Here is a 22,005-nt window from a genome sequence, read left to right as displayed (position 1 = left end):
AGCAATGGAACCACAAGCCCTAGAGAGGGACCGCAATGGAACCCTGACCCAAGAGAGGGACCGCAATGGAACCATGACCCTAGAGACGAACCGCAATGGAACCATGAGACTACAGAGGGACCGCAATGGAACCATGAGACTACAGAGGGACCGAAATGGAACCACAAGCCCTAAAGAGGGACCGCAATGGAACCATGAGACTAGAGAGGGACCGCAATGGAACCATGAGACTAGAGAGGGACCGCAATGGAACCATGACCCTAGAGACGAACCGCAATGGAACCATGAGACTACAGAGGGACCGAAATGGCACCATGAGACTACAGAGGGACCGAAATGGAACCACAAGCCCTAAAGAGGGACCGCAATGGAACCATGAGACTAGAGAGGGACCGCAATGGAAACATGAGACTAGAGAGGGACCGCAATGGAACCACAAGCCCTAAAGAGGGACCGCAATGGAACCATGAGACTAGAGAGGGACCGCAATGGAACCATGAGACTAGAGGGACCGCAATGGAACCACAAGCCCTAGAGGGACCGCAATGGAACCATGACCTTAGAGACGAACCACAATGGAAACATGAGACTAGAGAGGGACAGCAATGGAACCATGAGACTACAGAGGGACCGCAATGGAACCACAAGCCCTAGAGGGACCGCAATGGAACCATGAGACTAGAGGGACCGCAATGGAACCACAAGCCCTAGAGGGACCGCAATGGAACCATGACCCTAGAGACGAACCGCAATGGAAACATGAGACTAGAGAGGGACCGCAATGGAACCATGTGAATACAGAGAGACCGCAATGGAACCACAAGCCCTAGAGAGGGACCGCAATGGAACCCTGACCCTAGAGAGGGACCGCAATGGAACCATGACCCTAGAGACCAATCGCAATGGAACCATGAGACTACAGAGGGACCGAAATGGAACCACAAGCCCTAAAGAGGGACCGCAATGGAACCATGAGACTAGAGAGGGACCGCAATGGAACCATGAGACTAGAGAGGGACCGCAATGGAACCATGACCCTAGAGACGAACCGCAATGGAACCATGAGACTACAGAAGGACCGCAATGGAACCACAAGCCCTAAAGAGGGACCGCAATGGAACCATGAGACTAGAGAGGGACCGCAATGGAACCATGAGACTAGAGGGACCGAAATGGAACCACAAGCCCTAAAGAGGGACCGCCATGGAACCATGAGACTACAGAGGGACCGAAATGGAACCATGAGACTACAGAGGGACCGCAATGGAACCACAAGCCCTAAAGAGGGACCGCAATGGAACCATGAGACTAGAGAGGGACCGCAATGGAAACATGAGACTAGAGAGGGACCGCAATGGAACCACAAGCCCTAAAGAGGGACCGCAATGGAACCATGAGACTAGAGAGGGACCGCAATGGAACCATGAGACTAGAGGGACCGCAATGGAACCATGAGACTAGAGAGGGACCGCAATGGAACCATGAGACTAGAGGGACCGCAATGGAACCATGAGACTAGAGGGACCGCAATGGAACCATGAGACTAGAGAGGGACCGCAATGGAACCATGAGACTAGAGAGGGACCGCAATGGAACCATGAGACTAGAGGGACCGCAATGGAACCATGAGACTAGAGAGGGACCGCAATGGAACCATGAGACTAGAGAGGGACCGCAATGGAACCATGAGACTAGAGAGGGACCGCAATGGAACCATGAGACTAGAGGGACCACAATGGAACCATGAGACTAGAGGGGGACCGTAATGGAACCACAAGCACTAGAGAGGGACCGCAATGGAACCATGAGACTACAGAGGGAACCGAAATGAGACTAGAGAGAGACCGCAATGGAACCATGAGACTAGAGAGGGACCGCAATGGAACCATGAGACTAGAGAGGGACCGCAATGGAACCATGTGAATACAGAGGGACCGCAATGGAACCACAAGCCCTAGAGAGGAACCGCAATGGAACCATGAGACTAGAGAGGGACCGCAATGAAACCATGAGACTAGAGGGACCGCAATGGAACCATGAGACTAGAGGGACCACAATGGAACCACAAGCCCTAAAGAGGGACCGCAATGGAATCATGACCCTATAGACAAACAGCAATGGAAACATGAGACTAGAGAGGGACCGCAATGGAACCATGTGAATACAGAGGGACCGCAATGGAACCACAAGCCCTAGAGAGGGACCGCAATGGAACCATGAGACTACAGAGGGACCGAAATGGAATCATGAGACTAGAGGGACCGCAATGGAACCATAAGACTAGAGAGGGACCGCAATGGAACCATGAGACTAGAGGGGGACCGTAATGGAACCATGAGACTACAGAGGGACCGCAATGGAACCATGAGACTAGAGGGGGACCGTAATGGAACCATGAGACTAGAGGGGGACCGCAATGGAACCATGAGACTACAGAGGGACCAAAATGGAACCACAAGCCATAGAGAGGGACCGCAATGGAACCATGAGACTAGAGGGGAACCGTAATGGAACCATGAGACTAGAACGGGACCACAATTGAGGCAAGAGCCAGACGGGGACTGAACTTAGTTTACACTAGGACCAAGAAGCTGTGACGGTATGGAGACCCAGAGTGGGACTCTATGTGTGTGCCTCAATGACTGTATACATGTATGGACAAAGCCATCGATCACGTGAAACCATTCATTCCTATGTGAAGACTCAATAGCGCATTGAAACCAAATAACTTTGGTTAAGACGGCATCTCATGGAGACATAAAATGCACAGTTGGAGCTACTCCAGGAAGTGATGTTGCAGATTAGCTCAGTGCTGCCCCCTCTCATTGAGTAACTCAAGTTGAAGGCCTACCGGGGTACTGCAGGCTGCCATTAGCAACTAAATAATCCTTATAACTTCTTCTGTGTGGGATTTTTAAATAATAGGTTCAAGGACATACATCTGGTGTATTAAAGCAACTATTCGTACCATGATTGTCTTCAAAAAAATGTTTTACTTACACGAAGATTGGCATTTCCCTTCACTATAACGGGGGATCCTGTTTTCCGCAAACAATGCCTGCAGTACCGCAGTCGGCCTTGAACTTCCGTGGCTTCAATAAGAAAGGGCAGTCATTCTCCCCTGGATGGCCTGTGTGTGTGTGTGTGTGTGTGTGTGTGTGTGTGTGTGTGTGTGTGTGTGTGTGTGTGTGTGTGGTGTGTGTGTGTGTGTGTGTGTGTGTGTGTGTGTGTGTGTGTGTGTGTGTGTGTGTGTGTGTGTGTGTGTGGACTTCATTGCTAGTCAAAGAGGAAGAGAGAGAGTATGTGTGTGTTAATGTGAGGATATGAAATCACAACCCGCCATCACGTCGGTTGAATTCTTAAGCAATTTGCACAAATTTTATTAGTGCAGGAAAAACACAGTACAGGGGTGTTTCATGTGCATTCTCTCTCTCAACACCATCTCTATATAATATATTTATATATACCAAACCTCCCCCACCTTTCGTAGTTTGAAATGCCAAAACACAGAAGGGGGAATTAAAGCAATAAAACAACAACACACAATAAATCTCATCAAATGCGACCTCAATTTGAAATACAGATGTAGGATCTTAATTTGAGCCAGTTTGGTACAGCAGGAAAATAATCCTGAAGCAATAGGAAATGTGAATTATTATGTGGATTATAATGAATGGACATTTTTGTAGGGGTTGATGCATTTTTCGTAAGCGAAAATCAAGTCTAAAATTTCAAAGTGGAAATGACAAACTTCAGAAGTCTTTTTAAACCCCAAACTACAAGTTTTAAATGTCCTGCATTGCAGGAAAGTTCTCTTGCAACAGGGTGATTAACTGAAGATCCTACAACTGTACAAAAAAAAAACTTTAAAAAAAGGATATAGGTATTGTAGGTAGTTAGATATTCACTTAAATAAACCGACATACATAATTAAAACATCACCAATAAATAACACATGGATAATCAATTAATTAAATAACTAAATATAGCTGGGCAATATAAGTATTGGTTGATTGATTGATCCTAACCAACTTCACTTGGGGTGGGTTCTATGGGTCTTCCTGATTGAGGGCCAATCCCAAATGACACCCTATTCCCTAGATAGTGCGCCATTTATTTTTACCATACTATTCCCTGGATAATGCACTACTTCGACCAAACTACTCCCTAGATAGTGAATTATTTTGGAACAATCTATTCTCTAGAATAGTGCACTACTAACCCTTATGTATTGTAGTGCACTGTCTAGTGAAAGGGGTGGCATTTGAGCTGCAGATTCCCTGAAATGACTGGTGAGCTCTCTGTGTTTGTGGGGCCTCCTTCCTGGGTTAGTCTTATAAGTTTATAAATTGCCTGGCTGGGCTGATGAGACAGTGGATTGTGCAGTCAGATGGAACAGAGTAAACAGGCATTTTAACGTCATAGATTTAGCCGGTGGCAACTTGTGGAATAGACACCGGCTGGAATGCGGTTTTAACCAATCAGCATTCAGGATTAGACCCACCCGTTGTATAAATGATGTATAGGCTACTAGAACATGTGACTTACAGTCATATAGGGGTTGGATGAACAGTATTTGGTGTTTTATGTTTGAGTCTAATGTTAATTCCAAGTTGTATATCTGTGTATATCCAAATATCCATGTCGCCAGCAAACTTCTACTCCTACCTCCTTAGTATAGTAGGTAAGCCTTGTCTGAGCCAGAACGGCCCATTGGGCAGGAAGCCTATATCTCCTGTTTCTGTATCGTGATGCAGCTTGATGTACAAGGACACTAGTAGTCCTTTGTATGAAGTACAATAATATATTTGCAAAGCATACTCAACAGTATGCTAGTATGGATAACGGGACACACATTGCTTACGGGATGTGCTCTTGTCAGGGATGACGTCAACGGGGTTTTTAAGGAGGAGAGCAGAATTCTTTACTAAAGACATTTTGGACCCTTCTCTATATGCCCCTTTAAGAATCCATTATACATTCCATTGCATTCAGAACCACAATAACCAAGACAGGCTTTCATCACATCATCCATTCAGTCACTGTAGCACTATGTTCTTGAAATCATCCAACATTTGGTTGCTTTTAAGGGGAGAAGTGGAATGGGGTCATGTTAACAAAGAAATAAAAAATACGACCATAGCCCGGATTTTAAATGGGGCAATCTCTGATTGGATACACCTAGCTAACTAGCTCTGGACACTTAGTTAGCAAGCGTCTAAGAGTAGAAGTGCTGATCTAGGATCAGGTCCTCTCCACGTCCATAATGATAATGACCTAAAAGGCTAAGCTGATCCCAGATCCACATTCCTACTCTGAGGGAGCTCCGACTGACAAGGGGTTCTTAGAAAAAGTCTTAAGTTAAAAATCCATACATAAGAACTAGTAAAAGATAAGCGTAAATGAGAAAAGACTTAGGAGGGGGGATAGTTAAGGTATGGATAATAGAAAGAGGGAGGATCTAGATCTCAACCCCACCCCGCGCTCCGCCCCCCGAATCCAGAACCACATCCCACCTCTATGACTTCAATTTAAGGGCTGGATAGTGGAATGCTGGGAAGGGGCTAGGCGGAATGACTTTGCGTGCGTTATTTGTGCCTTCGTTTGTAACTGCTCTGTCCTTGAAATAGAAAATAGGTTTCATTCCAATAATAATACTATTAATTAGTAGTGAGATTAAAGCGTAAGGAGTCTGGGCTTTCAGGAGCAGTTCAGTTCAGTGTGCTACATACGAGGGGAAAGGAGGGGTGTGGGCGTGTGGGCAAACGTGGTCCCGACAGGCAGAAGGATCGGTTCGGTGCGTAGGAAGGGTGTGTGTGTGAGTGTGTGTTTGTGCAGACTTCAGTGTCAAGTGTGTTAGACTTTTGTCAGGCTTGTGCGATTGTGGGCGTCGGCATGGGTGTGTAACTCCTATTGTTATATATAGGTGCTGTGTGACTGTGCTGTGAGGGCGTTAGTTTCCAACTATTTGTCTCCTCATTCCTTGTCCTCTCTCTCTCTCTCTCTCTCTCTCTCTCTCTCTCTTTCTCTCTGTCAGCTGTATGTCTCTGTGTAAAACTGAGGGCGATCAGATCAGGTCTTGTTCGGCGCTGGCACCTGGTCCAGAGACGTTACCGCGTGTGTATTTAAGGACCAGGGGGTTTTAGGTTACCCTGTGCGACAGCAAAATAAATTCTACTCTAGGCCCGAACCACTAGAATACAACATTTAGCTACACGTACTGTAGGTGAATAAGACCTGGGACAGACCGGGACCAGAAGCCAGTTCAGGCATTTCGAACACACGGGCTAGTTGACTTTAGACTCTGTTTCTCGGCGGGTTATCTGAACGTCTCTTGATTTGATATTGGTATTGATTTTCATGACCCAATAAGAGCATTAGTAACTGGCTGATAGATGAAGAAAAAAAAGGCCCAGAAACCTGTATGGACCCTGTAGAGTTTCTAATGCTAACGGCATTGGAACTGACTTTTCCATCCGTCTATCGATCTCGGCGCGGGCACACTGCCAGCCACCTCAAGGTGTTAACCAAGGTAACAGTGGTTACTGCGGTAACCGTCGGACGACGTCATCACACGAGGTGTGGAGCAGTCGAGCTGATCCGCACGATCGGATGTCTGGACTACATCGGGAAACAGAATTGAAAGGAAGAGAGATGTAGAGCCGTATCAAACTGGCTAACTATAGCAATCTAAAAACCTGAGCTAGTAACTCTGCCCTTTTCTATCGAGAGAGAGAGATACACTTAAATGAGTGAAAGAGAGCTGGAAATATAGAATGTGATTTTGTTTAGTTTGACGTGTGCGGCAGCCAGTTGTTTCATTTGGGAGAAGGAGATGTGCTTGGTCTGTCAGTGGACTTTTGTTCTCTGTTCTCAAGGGGGCCAGTTTTCCCCTCTCTTGGGAATTTGGAGGTTGTTGGGGGGGGGGGGCATGGGGACATGTGTCTGTGCGGTGGGACAGGAAATGCAGGGTGCGTTTGGGAGGGAGGGTGCATGGGGTACATATCAGGACATCTGCAAAGATGGTGGTGACTGGGGTTATTGGTCATGCAAGATTATAAATTCCGCTTTATCATCTCTCTCCTTCCCCTCTCGTCTCTCGTCCTCTCTTTCTCTCACAGCGAGGATATCGGTTGGTTCTCTAATTTTCAATTATTCAATTCCTGCTTCCCCCTCCCCTCCCTTCCTTCCCCCCCCTCAACTTCTCCTTCTCCATCTCCACCCTCTCACCCCCATCCTTTCAATCCCTCTTTCTCTGTTCTGCGGAAGGTTTTTCTTTTTTTTTTGTTATATTTTTTTGCCTTTCTTTCTTGGTTCTCCTTCTGTCGCTCTACTTCTTCTTCTTCTGGAACCGTCTGAACTGGTTCTGGATGGCGAGTGCTGCTTTCTCCGTCTCCGGTGCTTCCAGGTCAATGTCCACTTCCTCTTCCTCCTCCCCGGTCGTCGGAGGCTTGCAGTCAACCGCCTTCTCTGGAGGGGTCATTAATCAATATATGTCAATCTATCAATATGCCCATGACTTAATCAACCGACCAATCAATACATCCATCAATACATCAATCCACTATCAAGGTTTGAGCAGGAAAAGGTATTGTTCTTTAAAAGCGGACAAAAGGACATGGAACACACTCACACGCATGAAGACACACACACTAGCGCTGTTCCCCCACCCATGTTCAACTTGCTCAAGTTTGGCCCGGCCATAGAGGGACAGGACAGTGGTTAAGTATTTGGGGTGAGTTAGTGAGTTAGTCGTGCTGCTGTATGTTCCAGACCTGGGTTCAAATACTATTTGAAGTCTCTAAAATACTTTACGTGTTTTCTTTTAGCCTACCCGGAGTGCCAGATGGGAAAGGTTAGGAATTTTGTGATTATTCTATCGGTTCCATTGTGCCAGGCAAGCTCAATCAAGCTCAGTTAAAGTATTTGAAATGATCTCAAATAGTAGTTGAACTCAGGTCTGGTAGTTTCAGCCTCACTGTTTATAATATCTAAAGGAGCCTTCCAATGACGGGATTGAGCCACTAATTGGGGATGGAAAAAATAATGACAGAGAGGTGGTGAGAAGGAGGACACTTCAGAAAAGGGATGAAGACAGAGGTGGGGGGTGAAGGAGACAGAGAGAGGGGGAGAGAGAGAGGGAGATGTCCGATGCTAGAGAGAGTGAGAGAGCGAGAGAGAGAGAGAGAGCGAGCGAGAGAGAGAGAGAGAGAGAGAGAGAGAGGGAGAGCTCTTCTAACAGTCCAAAGTGGCTGGAGAGAAGATGTACTGTCGAGGGTCCTAGACAAGCAAACGCATCAATTCTATTTTTAGTGGTCTGGAGAATAAAAACACAGCGAGGGGCCAAATATGGAGGCGTACATTTTGTTTATGCATTTGCCCTAAAAAAGAAATTCCAGTGAATCCAGACAAAATCTTGAAAATGTGGCCTTCACCCGGTTAGTAATGAACCTAGCAGGCAAAAACCTAGACTGAAAAGCTAGCAAAGGCATGTAGGTGCTAAGCTTAAGGATACAGATACAAAACAGAAAGAGGGGAAAGGGAGAGACGGAGAGAGAGTGTAAGGTGGAGAGAGACAGTGAGAACGTGTGAGGTGGAGAGAGGGAGAGACAGAGAGAGAGTTTGAAGTGGAAAGAGACAGAGAGAGTGTGAGGTGGAGAGAGGGAGAGACAAAGAGAGGGTGTGAGGTGGAGAGAGGGAGAGACAGAGAGTGTGATGGGAGAGAGACAGAGAGAGAGAGTGTGAGGGGAGAGAGGGAGAGACATAGAGAGTGTGAGGGGAGAGAGACAGAGAGAGTGTGAGGGGAGAGAGGGAGAGACAGAGAGAGTGTGAGGGGAGAGAGAGAGAGTGTGAGGGGAGAGAGGGAGAGACAGAGAGAGAGTGTGAGGTGGAGAGAGGGAGAGACAGAGAGAGAGTGTGATGGGAGAGAGACAGAGAGAGAGTGTGAGGGGAGAGAGGGAGAGACATAGAGAGTGTGAGGGGAGAGAGACAGAGAGAGTGTGAGGGGAGAGAGGGAGAGACAGAGAGAGAGTGTGAGGTGGAGAGAGACAGAGAGAGAGTGTGAGGGGAGAGAGGGAGAGACAGAGAGAGAGTGTGAGGGAACAGAGGGAGAGACAGAGAGAGTGTGAGGGGAGAGAGAGAGAGAGTGTGAGGGGAGAGAGGGAGAGACAGAGAGAGAGTGTGAGGGGAGAGAGGGAGAGACAGGGAGAGAGTGTGAGGTGGAGAGAGCGAGAGACAGCGAGAGAGTGTGAGGTGGAGAGAGGGAGAGAGAGAGAGTGTGAGGGGAACAGAGAGAGACAGATGGAGAGACATAAAGTTCACAGAGTACGGCGTCTGAATACATAAACAGACAGACAGACCTTTGTTGTCCGATGCCGGCGTCTGGCTGCTGTTGGGATTCCCCGTGGATCTGATCTGGAGAGATGAAGAGAAAGGATTTGATTTTGATTTTATTTGGATCTCTTTTAGTCCCCATTTGGACTAATCTTCCAAGAGTCCTTAAACATTAAAATACAATTTATAATACGAACACATTTTCACATATAACACACTATTACAAACATACATAATATACTAACATAATGACCCAATAAATACTCAATCTAAAAAATATTGATTCTTTATCTACTATAGTCCCACAACATTTCTATGTATTATATTTAAATGGTTTTAAAATAATGTTTAAATGTATATATTGAAAGGTTTCTGATTTGCTCTGTTAATTTATTCAATTTCTGAATACCGTTGTGAATAGAACTTGGCCGTTTTAAATGATGTATATTATGAAATAAAATAAGCATGTTTTTTTCAATTATCTTGTCGATTCATGACCAACCAAGAACATTGCGCATGACTGCAACAGAAGAACCATATCTCCACCTTTAAAACAAACCTTGCTGCTCTGTTCTGTGCATTCTGCAGCCTCCTAACTTCACTTGATGATGCATTTCCCCAGACCACAGAACAGTAGTTCACCTGACTCAATTAAAGCTTGTGTTATTCGCTGAAGAATTTTTCCTGGTAAATATTTAGCTATCCTTCTGATCATGAATGCTGTTTTAATAATTTTTTTTACATAGATTAGTTATTTGAGACGACCATGATAAGCAGTTGTCTAGCTGCACTCCCAATAGTTTGGTTTCTGCCACTTCGTCAATTTGTACTCCTCCCATACTTAATTGTATCCCATGCTGTTTTGGCCTTTTCCTAGTGGAACAGACCAACATAACTTTGGTTTTCTTGGTGTTCAAAACAAGTTTGTTTTGGCAAACCCACTCCCTGATATTCTCCAAATCTTGTAAAGCTTGCTGTACCTGTTGAACCGATTGTCTTGCTGCATAAATTGTAGTATCATCTGCAAATATAGTAGCTTGAGTTTCAGCTAAGGCATAGGGAAGGTTGTTGGTATATATTAAATAAAGAAGTGGCCCAAGGCAGCTGCCCTGCGGAATTCCACAGTTTAACATATGAGGGGAAGAAAATGAACCATTGATATAGGTGGACTGTTTCCTGTCAGTTAGATATGACTGTAACCAATTCAATGCTACCTCCTTAAAACCATAATGCATTAATTTTGTCAAAATTATTTCATGATCCACTAAATCAAATGCTGTACTGAAATCTAAAAATAGTACACCCACAAACTTGCCATTATCCATAGCATTGAACCACTGGTCAGTCATGTCAACCAATGCAGTGGTAGGGGAATGGTTTTTGCGATAAGCATGCTGATTGGCTGTAATCAGATCATTCTTTTCCATGTACTCCCATATTTGTCTACTCACAATACCCTCCAATATCTTACTGAGTGTAAGTAGTAGATTAATTGGTTGACTATTGGCAGGAGTAATGGGTTCTTTGCAGTCTTTCAGAATAAAACACAGTTTTGCATGCTTCCATACATTTGCAAACATCCCCTTTTCCAGTGACCAATTAAATACGTATCTCAGTGGAACTGCAATCTGGGGAGCAGCACAGCAACGCAAAAAATTGTCCATTAGACCATAACCCGTAGATTTCCCATCAGGTAATGACTTCAATAGGTTTGACACCTCCTCCACTGACACCGTTTGCAGACTAAAAGAGCAGATCTTGTTGCTCATAATATGATCATCAATCCATTGGACAATAGCTTGTTTGGAAGAATGTATGTTTACATTGTTGCTCAGTAAATTAATTTTCTTTGTAAAAAAATCTGCAAAATGATTGGCAATATCAACTGGTTTTGTTATTATTCTCCCGTCAACCTCCACACTAGTTGGGCATGATGAGATAGATGTACCAAGTAAGCCCTTAACTGTGTTCCATACCTTTTTAGAATCATTTTTACAATCAATAAATTGTTGTTGTAAAATAACTTTTTTTTCTTTCGATTCAATTTAACAGCATAATTACGTAATGTTCTATAATTCTGTTCATCAATTTCTAATTTTGACTGCTAAGACTTTTGAGGAAGGAAGAGCAGAGTTGTCAATTACAACACACAGTATCAACTACATAACCATCATCACCCTTACAAGACACATAACCATTATCAGCAACTAGTGTCAACTACATTACCATTATCTTTTTTTTCTTACCCCCTTTTTCTCCCCAATTGTTAGTAGTTACTGTCTTGTCTCATCGCTACAACTCCCGCACGGACTCGGGAGAGGCGAAGGTCGAGAGCCATGCATCCTCCGAAACACAACCCAACCCAACCAAGCCAAGCCGCACTGCTTCTTAACACAGCGCACATCCAACCCGGAAGCCAGCCGCACCAATGTGTCGGAGGAAACACCGCACACCTAGCGACCTGGTCAGCGTGCACTGCGCCCGGCCCGCCACAGGAGTCGCTAGTGCGCAATGAGACAAGGATATCCCTGCCGGCCAGAACCCTCCCTAACTCGGACGACGCTGGGCCAATTGTGCGCCGCCCCATGGGCCTCCCGGTCGCGACCGGCTGCGACAGAGCCTGGGCTCGAACCCAGAGTCTCTGGTGGCACAGCTAACACTGCGATGCAGTGCCTTAGACCACTGAGCCACCCGGGAGGCCCTACATTACCATTATCACCTTTAACAGAAACATACAGATGTAGGATCTTAATTGAATCACTCTTTTGTTGCAGACAATTTTACTGCACCGCCGGTAATGCAGATGATCTTCGTGATTTACATAAATTCACTGAAAAAACGAACATACATATTAACAGTATTGCACTTTTCATGTATCCTACTTTTGGCTAGCTAACAGCCTAACCACGATCAAGCAAAATGATGGACTAAATGCTAAAATCCTGTTGCTGCAGGATTATTTTGCTGTGACAATATCGGTCAAATTAAGATCCTACATCTGTCACAATTATCAGCAACACAACTAGTGTCAAGTACATAAACAGTGTCAACTCTTTAGCCAATGTCAACAACATAACCTGTCCTATGTCATAGCCATGATCAACTACATAACCAGCATCAACAACACATAACCACCATATAACCAGCATCAACTACAGAACCATGATCAACTACATAGTATACTACAAGTATCAACTGCCTGCATATAAAAGCCACATAAGAGGACAGAGTCCTCTTGGGAGTGGGTAACAGGAGTGTCTGTATGAGAGTGATATCGCCAGAGACGCAAAGGGACCACTCAGGAGACAGTGTTGTGTTCTTTTCTCTCCTTTTCCCTTTAGTCTATTACCATTACCCAGTAGTTTACACACATATGTGTGTGTGTGTGTGTGTGTGTATGTGTGTGTGTGTGTGTGTGAGACCCCTCGCTGTGTGTGACAAGTGACATTTTATGCTCTCTCTTTCCCATCTCCCCCTCTCTTTCATCCCCCCCTCTCTCTCATCTCCCCCTCTTTCATCCCCCCCTCTCTCTCTCATCTGCCCCTCTGTCATCTCCCTCTCTCTTGTATCTCTCTGTCATTTCCCTCTCTCTTTCTGTCTATTTGTGTTTTTAAGACTGTCTCCTCATTAGTCCTACGCTTATGCGTCTGGGGCGGGGAGAAAGAGAGAGAGAGAGAGAGAGAGAGAGAGAGAGAGAGAGAAGAGGGTGGATACAGAAATACAGTATTTCTCTGTGCGAGAGAGAGAGAGAGAGAGAGAGAGAGAGAGAGAGAGAGAGAGAGAGAGAGAGAGAGAGAGAGAGATAGACTGTGTGTGTGTGTGTGTGTGTAAGGGGGAGTACAGTAGGAGTGTGTGTGTGGGCATGCACGTGCGCATTGTGACCCTGCGTAACCCCGACGTCCCCATTGCACTTTGTGATGCCGGCGCAGAATGGCCCGTGCATAAAACGATCTCCAGCTAAGCGCGAGACGCAAACAGGAGGCCTGCCACTCCAGGCTTAGCGATAGGGTAAAATAAAAAATAATACAGCCAGCCCTAGTCAGGGATAACGAGACCTTAGAGACTCGTGTAAATGACAAAGACTAAGTGTGTGTCTCATTATGTGTATACCAGAGAGGGGGAGAGAGAGTGAGGGAGAGAGATAGAACGAAAGAAAGAGAGAGAGGGGAGAGGGAGAGAGAGAGACAGAGAAAGAAAGACGGGGTGGATAAGCGAGAGAGAGAGAGACAAGGGGGACTTGCAAATGTTGGTAAGCGAGAGAGTAAGAGAGAGAGCATATAGAGGCTTCAATGGGTGGCATTAAATCGGCCTTTCACTGAGAAAGCAGAGCTCTCATCAAAACATCACCGCTATATCCCTCTATTCCCCTCTATCCCCCTCTATTCCTCTCACCCGCTCTCCCAATCACTGTCAGCGCTGCAGTGGAAGAGAGAGAGAGAGAGAGAGCGAGAGAGAGAGAGCGATACTGTACACTGAAATACTGTGGACGCCGATATAGATTTGGATCAGTGCTACAGCGTATGACAAATCTATCTGGGCTATAAGTGTCACTAAGCTATAGCTTTATGTTCCATATCATCCATCTGTGATCCATCATCGTCTTCTCTGTTGTCACTCCCCCCCCTTCCCCATTTCCCCATCTCTCTCTGCCTGTCTGACTGACACACACACTGCCTGGAGGCAATGGTTCCCTCTCTATGCTGTGTTTTTCTTCTCATACTCACGGGGGGGGGGGGGGGGGGGGGGGGTAATAACTGACACATTGAAATGAAGCAGGCAGGAGAAGAGAGGGGCTTGAGTAAGAGGCAGAGCGAGAAAGAGAGAGAGAGAGAGAGAGAGAGAGAGAGAGCGAGAGAGAAAGGACAGGGGGCTCGAGAAGTAAACCAGGCATATGGGTTGCACGGAGGTGGGATTGAATGACTAGCTGAATGAAGGACAGAAAGAAAGGACAGGAGGGAGAAAGAAAGAAAGAAAGCACACAGGAGGGGAGGGAATGGAGAGAGGGAGAGATGGAGAGAGAGCGAGGCTGAAGAGTGAAAAGAGAGACACAACCCACACGATAAACACATTCCCACTGTGAATAGACCTTCGTCTTACCTTCCCCCCCTCCTCCTCTTCCCCCACTCTCTTTCTCTCTTACACACAAACGCACACCCTCCCTCTCCTACATTCTTATCTCTACATGGATGGCTGGCTAACACTCAAATCCCCTGAGGTTTCTTATTATTCTCTCACAGGTTCTCTCTCCCTTCGCGCTTGTCAAGGATTTCTTCCTTACTTATTTGTCGCTGTTAATGCATTAATTCATGAACATGAGGCCAAGAGAGAGAACGCCAGAGAGAGGAGAAGAGGGAAAGGGGGACCGAGGGAGGGAGGGGGGGATGCTAGACAGAGACAGATTGCAGCATTTAAGTGTCTGGGATTTGCTGTAAGTGATGAAGAGAGAGCGATGGAGAGAGAGAGAGAGAGAGAGAGAGAGAGAGAGAGAGAGAGAGAGAGAGGAGAGAGAGAGAGAGAGAGAGAGAGAGAGAGAGAGAGAGAGAGAGAGTGGGGGGGAACGACAGTGGGGAAAAAAGAGAGAGAAACATAGGGATCCGAGAGAGAGAGAAGACAGCGGGTGAATGAGAACGGAAGATTCCTGCTTATCGAGACAGACGGTCGGGAAAATGGAGTCAAGGGATAGACAGATATAGCCTAATATACACACGGCCAACATGATGTGTGCTTTAGCCAGACAAGCTTTCTATTCTAGGAATTTACGGTCCCAAACGGCACCCTATTTAGTCTTTAGTGCACTTCTTTTGACCATGGGCCTTTTGAAAAGTAGTGCACTATATAGGGAATATGGTGCCATTTGGGATGCATACTGTTTACCATTTGATACATTAAATATGTTTTTTGTTTGTTTTCAATACTGTACTACTCAATGAAATCATTGTGATGTCAATCTATGTTCAGCCATCTGTTTGTATGGCCAATCATCACAGCTCCATACTGTACATATTCTGGTCAATTTTACAAAATGCCCTGGTTTTCCAGAAATCCTGGTTGGAAGATTCGCCGAATTAGAAGGGACTAAGCAGGAAATCCATAATCCTCCAACCAGAATTTCTAGAAAACTGTTTTGGGGGAAAGTTACTGTGTTCAGCATGTGTTTCTATGGGCATTTGTCACGGCTCTGTAGTGTAGTCATCATCATCTAGCCAGCTGTCCATGGGGCTGTAAACAGTACTCTGCCAGCTGTCCATGGGGCTGTAAACTGTACTCTGCCAACTGTCCATGGGGCTGTAAACTGTACTCTGCCAGCTGTCCATGGGGCTGTAAACTGTACTCTGCCAGCTGTCCATGGGGCTGTAAACTGTACTCTGCCAGCTGTCCATGGGGCTGTAAACTGTACTCTGCCAGCTGTCCATGGGGCTGTAAACTGTACTCTGCCAGCTGTCCATGGGGCTGTAAACTGTACTCTGCCAGCTGTCCATGGGGCTGTAAACTGTACTCCACCAGCTGTCCATGGGGCTGTAAACTGTATTCCGCCAGCTGTCCATGGGGCTGTAAACTGTACTCTGCCAGCTGTCCATGGGGCTGTAAACTGTATTCCGCCAGCTGTCCATGGGGCTGTAAACTGTACTCTGCCAGCTGTCCATGGGGCTGTAAACTGTACTCCGCCAGCTGTCCATGGGGCTGTAAACTGTACTCCGCCAGCTGTCCATGGGGCTGTAAACTGTACTCCGCCAGTTGTCCATGGGGCTGTAAACTGTACTCTGCCAGCTGTCCATGGGGCTGTAAACTGTACTCTGCCAGCTGTCCATGGGGCTGTAAACTGTACTCTGCCAACTGTCCATGGGGCTGTAAACTATATTCTGCCAGTTGTCCATGAGGCTTCCATGAGACTTTCAACCAACACTCGCTCCCTCGCTCTCCAACCAGAAATATTGGCTGTAAAATGACACCATTTCCAGATAGTGGTTTTATGTAAGTACAGTAACTAGGTTGATAGAAGGGAGAGCATTTGGTAACGTACTTCAAAAATAGACTGACACCTGAGTGATGGATGATTATGACCGCCTGCATCCCAAACGGCACCCTATTCCCTATGTAGTGCATTACTTTTGACCAGGGCCCATAGGGCTTTGGTCAAAAGAAGTGCACTATGTAGGGAATAGAGTGCCATTTGGGATGCCACCTATGATGTCTGATGCTGGAGGGAAAGAGAGGGAACGAGAGAAATAGGGAGAGAGAATGAAAGAGAAACAGACAAGGGGTCTTGAAGAGGAGGAAAGGAGAAGGGGGGGTGCAAAGGGAGAGAACGAAAAAACATGACAGGTTTGACTTTAGACATTTAACTGCCCTTTACTGAAAAAGGTTCATTTTCATCATTTTCGCAGCATGTGGTGGTCTTTACTCCAACCACAAATACCACTCTACCTTTCTAAGAAAAACAGCATCGCTACAGAAACCCAACACTTGAGGGAGGAAAAATCGAATCTGAAGCCCTTTTAGGAAAGGAATCGACTTGCTACACGGGACCCAACACTGTTGAATAAGAGAACAACCTCAAAAAGCCCCAAGGCTTACTAGGACTGAAAACTACATTTATTGGTGCAAAACGACAGAAACTAAGATAGACGTAGCAAAACTACATGTATTGGAGGGGAAAGAGAATCGCCCCCAAAGCATAACCTGTTATTGGTGCGAAAAGAGAGACACTTCTGTAAGAACAATATAGCAGCCTACAGGAAGGCCCAAAATGGCATCCTAATTCTGGTAGGGTCCAGGGAGAGGAGATAGAAAGAGAAACTACCCCCCGGATGCTCCTCAGCAGTAAAAAGTATTTATTTATAGACAGAAATAAAGGGATTACCTCCCTGTCAGAGGAGAGGAGGGGAGGAGGAGGAGGAGAAGAGGGGAATTAGGGAAAAGCCAATAATACTTGAACATGCCAGTTGGCTTTGGCACCGTAATCACAGTCAAGAAGAGGAGAGGGAGGGAAGGAGAGAGAGAGAGAGAGAGAGAGAGAGAGAGAGAGAGAGAGAGAGAGAGAAAGAGCGGGGGAAAGGTGTGGTTAGAGATATGGGGGGGGGGTGTAGAGCGAAGGATAGAGAGAGAGCTGGAGGGGGGGTTGGCATTTTCTAATTTTCACCTTGGTGGCTGGAGGACTGGCCTTCCGCTGCAATTAATAAGACCTGCTAATTATCCCTACATGCCTAAAATAGAACAAGTTTAGTGAAGGGGAAGCCTACTCACTGTTAATTACAAGCACAACAAGAACACAATCATTCGTTCTCTTTCTCTCCCACTCTCCCTGTCTCTCTTTCGTGTGTGTGTGCGTAAAAATGGGGGGGGGGGGGGGGGCAATGCAAATAGTCTGGGTAGCCATTTGATTAGCTGTTCAGGATTCTTATGGCTTAGCAGTTGAAAGGCTTACTGAAGAGCTCACTGACTTTCAACATGGCACCGTCATAGGATGCCACTTTTCCAACAAGTCAGTTCGTCAAATTTCTGCCCTGCAAGAGCTTCCCCAGTAAACTCTACAGTGCATTTGGAAAGTATTCAGGCCCCTTGGCTTTTTCTACATTTTGTTACATTACAGCCTTATTCTAAAATTAATTAAATCATTTTTTCCCTCATCAATCTACACACAAGACCCCATAATGACAAAGCAAAAACAGGTTTTTAGAAATGTGTGCAAATTTATACAAATAAATGTTTTTATGAAATGTTACATTTACATAAGTATTCAGACCCTTCACTCAGTACTTTGTTGAAGCACCTGTGACAGCGATTACAGCCTCGAGTCTTATTGGGTATGACGCTACAAGCTTGGCACACCTGTCTTTGGGGAGTTTCTCCCATTTTTCTCTGCAGATGCTCTCAAACTCTGTCAGGTTGGATGGGGAGCGTCGCTGCAGAGCTATTTTCAGGTCTCTCCAGAGATGTTCGATCGGGTTCAAGTCCGGGCTCTGGCTGGGCCACTCAGTGACATTCAGAGACTTGTCCTGAAGCCACTCCTGGGTTGTCTTGGCTGTGTGCTTAGGGTCGTTGTCTTGTTGGAAGGTGAACCTTCGTCCCAGTTTGAGGTCCTGAGTGCTCTGGAGCAGGTTTTCATCAAAGATTTCTCTGTACTTTGCTCCGTTCATCTTTCCCTCGATCCTGACTAGTCTTCCAATCCCTGCCGCTGAAAAACATCCCCACAGCATGATGCTGCCATCACCATGTTTCACCGTAGGGATGGTGCCAGGTTTCCTCCAGAAGTGAACCTTGGCATTCAGGCCAAAGAGTTCAATCTTGGTTTCATCACACCATGGAATCTTATTTCTCATGGTCTAAGTGTCTTTAGGTGCCTTTTGACAAACTCCAAGCAAGCTGTCATGTGCCTTTTACCGAGGAGTGGCTTCCATTTGGCCACTCTACCATAAAGGCCTGATTGGTGGAGTGTTGCAGAGATGTTTGTCCTTCCGGAATGTTCTCCCATCTCCACAGAGGAACTCTGGAGCTTGGTCAGAGTGACCATCGGGTTCTTGGTCATCTCCCTGACCAAGGCCCTTCTCCCCCGATTAGTCAGTTTGGCTGGGCGGACAGCTCTAGGAAGAGTCTTGGTGGTTCCAAACTTCTTCCATTTAAGAATGGGTTCTTGGGGACCTTCAATGCTGCAGAAATGTATTGGTACACTTCCCCAGATCTGTGCCTTGACACAATCCTGTCTCGGAGCTCTACGGACAATTTCTTCGACCTCATGGTTTGGTTTTTGCTCTGACATGCACTGTCAACTGTGGGAACTTATATAGACAGGTGTGTGCCTTTCCAAATCATGTCCAATCAATTGAATTTTCACAGGTGGACTCCAATCAAGTTGTAGAAACATCTCAAGGATGATCAAAGGAAACAGGATGCACCTGAGCTCAATTTTGAACCTCATAGCAAAGGGTCTGAATACTTAAGTAAATAATATATTTGCAAAAATGTCTAAAAACCTGTTTTGCTTTGTCATTATGTGTGGATTGCTGAGGATTTAAAAAACAATTTTTTTTAATAAGGCTGTAACAAAATGTGGAAAAAGGGAAACAATCTGAATACTTGTCCAAATGCACTGTTTATGGAATAGGGTGCCACTTAGAAGTTTGAAACATTATAAAGGATGTTCAATTTAGTCTAGATTAGGATTACTTTAGTCAAATTACATGTAGGCGAGATGTCTATTTTAAATGGATGCCAGAAAAAACAATGGGCCTTACAGGTAAACCATGAAGACCATGAAGTACTTTTGATCAATTAGAAAATAAATGGACACGCTACATCATGGTGTAAGCCCATGATAGGCGTGTAGCCTATTTAGCCCAGATGTGTCATAATAAAATAGATCTCCATTCCGTGAAGCAGGTGTGTCTGACATCGGCGTGGCAATTCACCGGCGGCGGAAGGTACTTTTGTCACCCATCACTGCCCCTGAACGGCTGTTCACAATGCCCACTGGCGATGCAGTGTTTCTCGCCTTGTGCCTTTTGGTACAATGCCCGCTTTATTTGGGACCGGCGCCAACCGAGTCGCTAGAAGATGTAAAGAGCTGCGCTCTGAAAACGATTAAAAAAAATGTAAATGTTTTTTTTTTTTTACTGCACCTTGGATGGGTTGCGGGGATTGGGGGGTGGGGGTGCGGTGCGCTGTGGTGGTGTCATCGCAAAGATACTCAACTAGACAATTAGTTATGTGAGCAGGGTCAAATCAAACACAATGTATATGTCCACTTGTTGATGTTAAACTAAAATGGTCTATCATTTCCATGTAGTAGCATAACTATTGGATTTACTGAATGATGCGTATAATATAATCGAAGGGGTGTTATATAGTGAATTCTCAAAGCATCTGTAGCCTATGATCAGCAGAATAAGCGCCGAATAATCCTAATCACGCCGTTATTATAGCCTAACAACAACTGCAGTTTGAACTGTTAACTGATCACAGTTGAGCTGGATACTTACCTCGCTCATCTTGAGAACGTGCAGCGCGGAGAGTTCTGCAGACAAGTCACTTCTCTTCTCTTCTAGCCGCTTAGACTGGCAGTTTCAACGATCTCTTTCCTTGGAAAAACACTTCAGCCGATCGAAGGTTTTGAAGAGAAACTGGAAAGATGTGCCAAAAAGAGAAGAGTCGGGGACAGGTGTAGAGTCGAGCCGAGAAATGCTTCGATAGGCTAAACAGTAAACGGACTCGTCTCATGCAGACAGTGTACGATACAGCAGCATGGATAGCGCAGTTAGGGCGAGCAGTGCGGTTGTGTGCAACAGAGAACATCAGAATCCCGTGTACCTCCGCTTCCCCCTCCCTCTCTCTCCTTCCCTCCCTCTCTTCTCCCCTTTCTTGTTCGCCCACTCACACGCGCATTCACCCACTCACTGGAGACTTGCCCTCGTGCCAACGGAGCTGTGATGCGCTGACGGCTCGTGGACATTAGTCTTTCTTCTACTAAATCAAGTAGGAATACATAAAGTAACATATCTAACAACAAATTATGACTGAGGAAGTTGAATCAGATGTTAAAGTAGAAGTTCACCTTTGAGACTCACTCGAAATGCGTAACATTGGATGACTTTGTGAAGAATATGGTGCATGCGCTATAAAACGCATAGTTGTCAATATAGACCGACATCATCCTTCACTTCATATTTCATGACAGACAGTGATGAGGTTTAATGTATTCTGTGCTTCTTGTTCATCCATTATGTCAGGAAAAAGGTTGGATATGTGCCCATGAGACCCGCAATGTGCTACATTCCCCTTTGATACCCAAGCGGGAATGCGAACCACAAACTTATTTTCCTTCCCGAATTTTTAATCGTATCTACCAGGAAAACAGACAGTCCCCCTCTTACTGCAGTCAAATCATAATTATTCCTTGCCCCCCCTGTCACAGAATCATAATCCTAATACCAGAGAATCTACATGGGTCTGTTATACCCGCTAGAGGGCGACATACCTCCACCGTCTATTTTTACAGTCAAGGGTTGTACATCCCAAATGGCACCCCAGTACTTTTGACAGGAGCCCTATGAGCCCTGTTTTAAAAGTAGTGCACTAATTAGGGAATATGCTGCCATTTCGGATGTACCCAAGTTGTTGAGAGGTGAGAGGCTGAGTGCCACTTTCCTAAAAATTGTCTCTAATGTACTGACTGATCTTGATGTCCCTTCTGGTATTTCAACAGTGTTGTAGTGCAGCATGAGTAGACATACTCATTTGATAACATCATTTAGCATGACGGCACACTGCACTGTGATGATTCAATGGTGTAAAGTCACATGGATGCCGTAACCACTGAAGTCCCATCACTATATAGATCTGAGCTACATGTATCAAGCATCTCAGAGTATGAATCAGTGCAGCCTTTTAGGTCATAATGAATATGATTATGTGGACGGGGGGTACCTGATCCTATATCAGCACTCCTACTCTGAAGCAATTGTGAATCCAGCCCCTGGTTCCTCTCAAGGTTTCTTCCTTCCCTATGGCGTGTTCTGTATGTTTCTTTACCTTTGTCACCCATGCAATCGTTCTCAGGTTCTGAAGAGGGCTCCCCTCTCTACATAACAGTACGTTTGTGCTGCTGTCTCCCTGTGACGCACACGCACACCACACACACACACACACACACAGAGAGACGTTGAAATAAAAACACTA

At 45.6% G+C, this 22,005-nt stretch overlaps 1 pseudogene; it reads right to left on the bottom strand.

The window, feature by feature from the left end:
- The window catches only part of LOC145879935 (E3 ubiquitin-protein ligase TRIM47-like), a 43,815-nt pseudogene extending 36,332 nt beyond the window's left edge, over positions 1 to 7,483 (bottom strand).
- Between the last annotated feature and the right edge of the window lie 14,522 nt (positions 7,484 to 22,005).

This window comes from Salmo salar, chromosome 07 (genome assembly GCF_965601325.2).
Source record: "Salmo salar chromosome 07, fSalSal1, whole genome shotgun sequence".
NCBI classification, from domain to species: Eukaryota; Metazoa; Chordata; class Actinopteri; order Salmoniformes; family Salmonidae; genus Salmo; species Salmo salar.
This window is presented reverse-complemented; position numbering and strand designations above follow the sequence as displayed.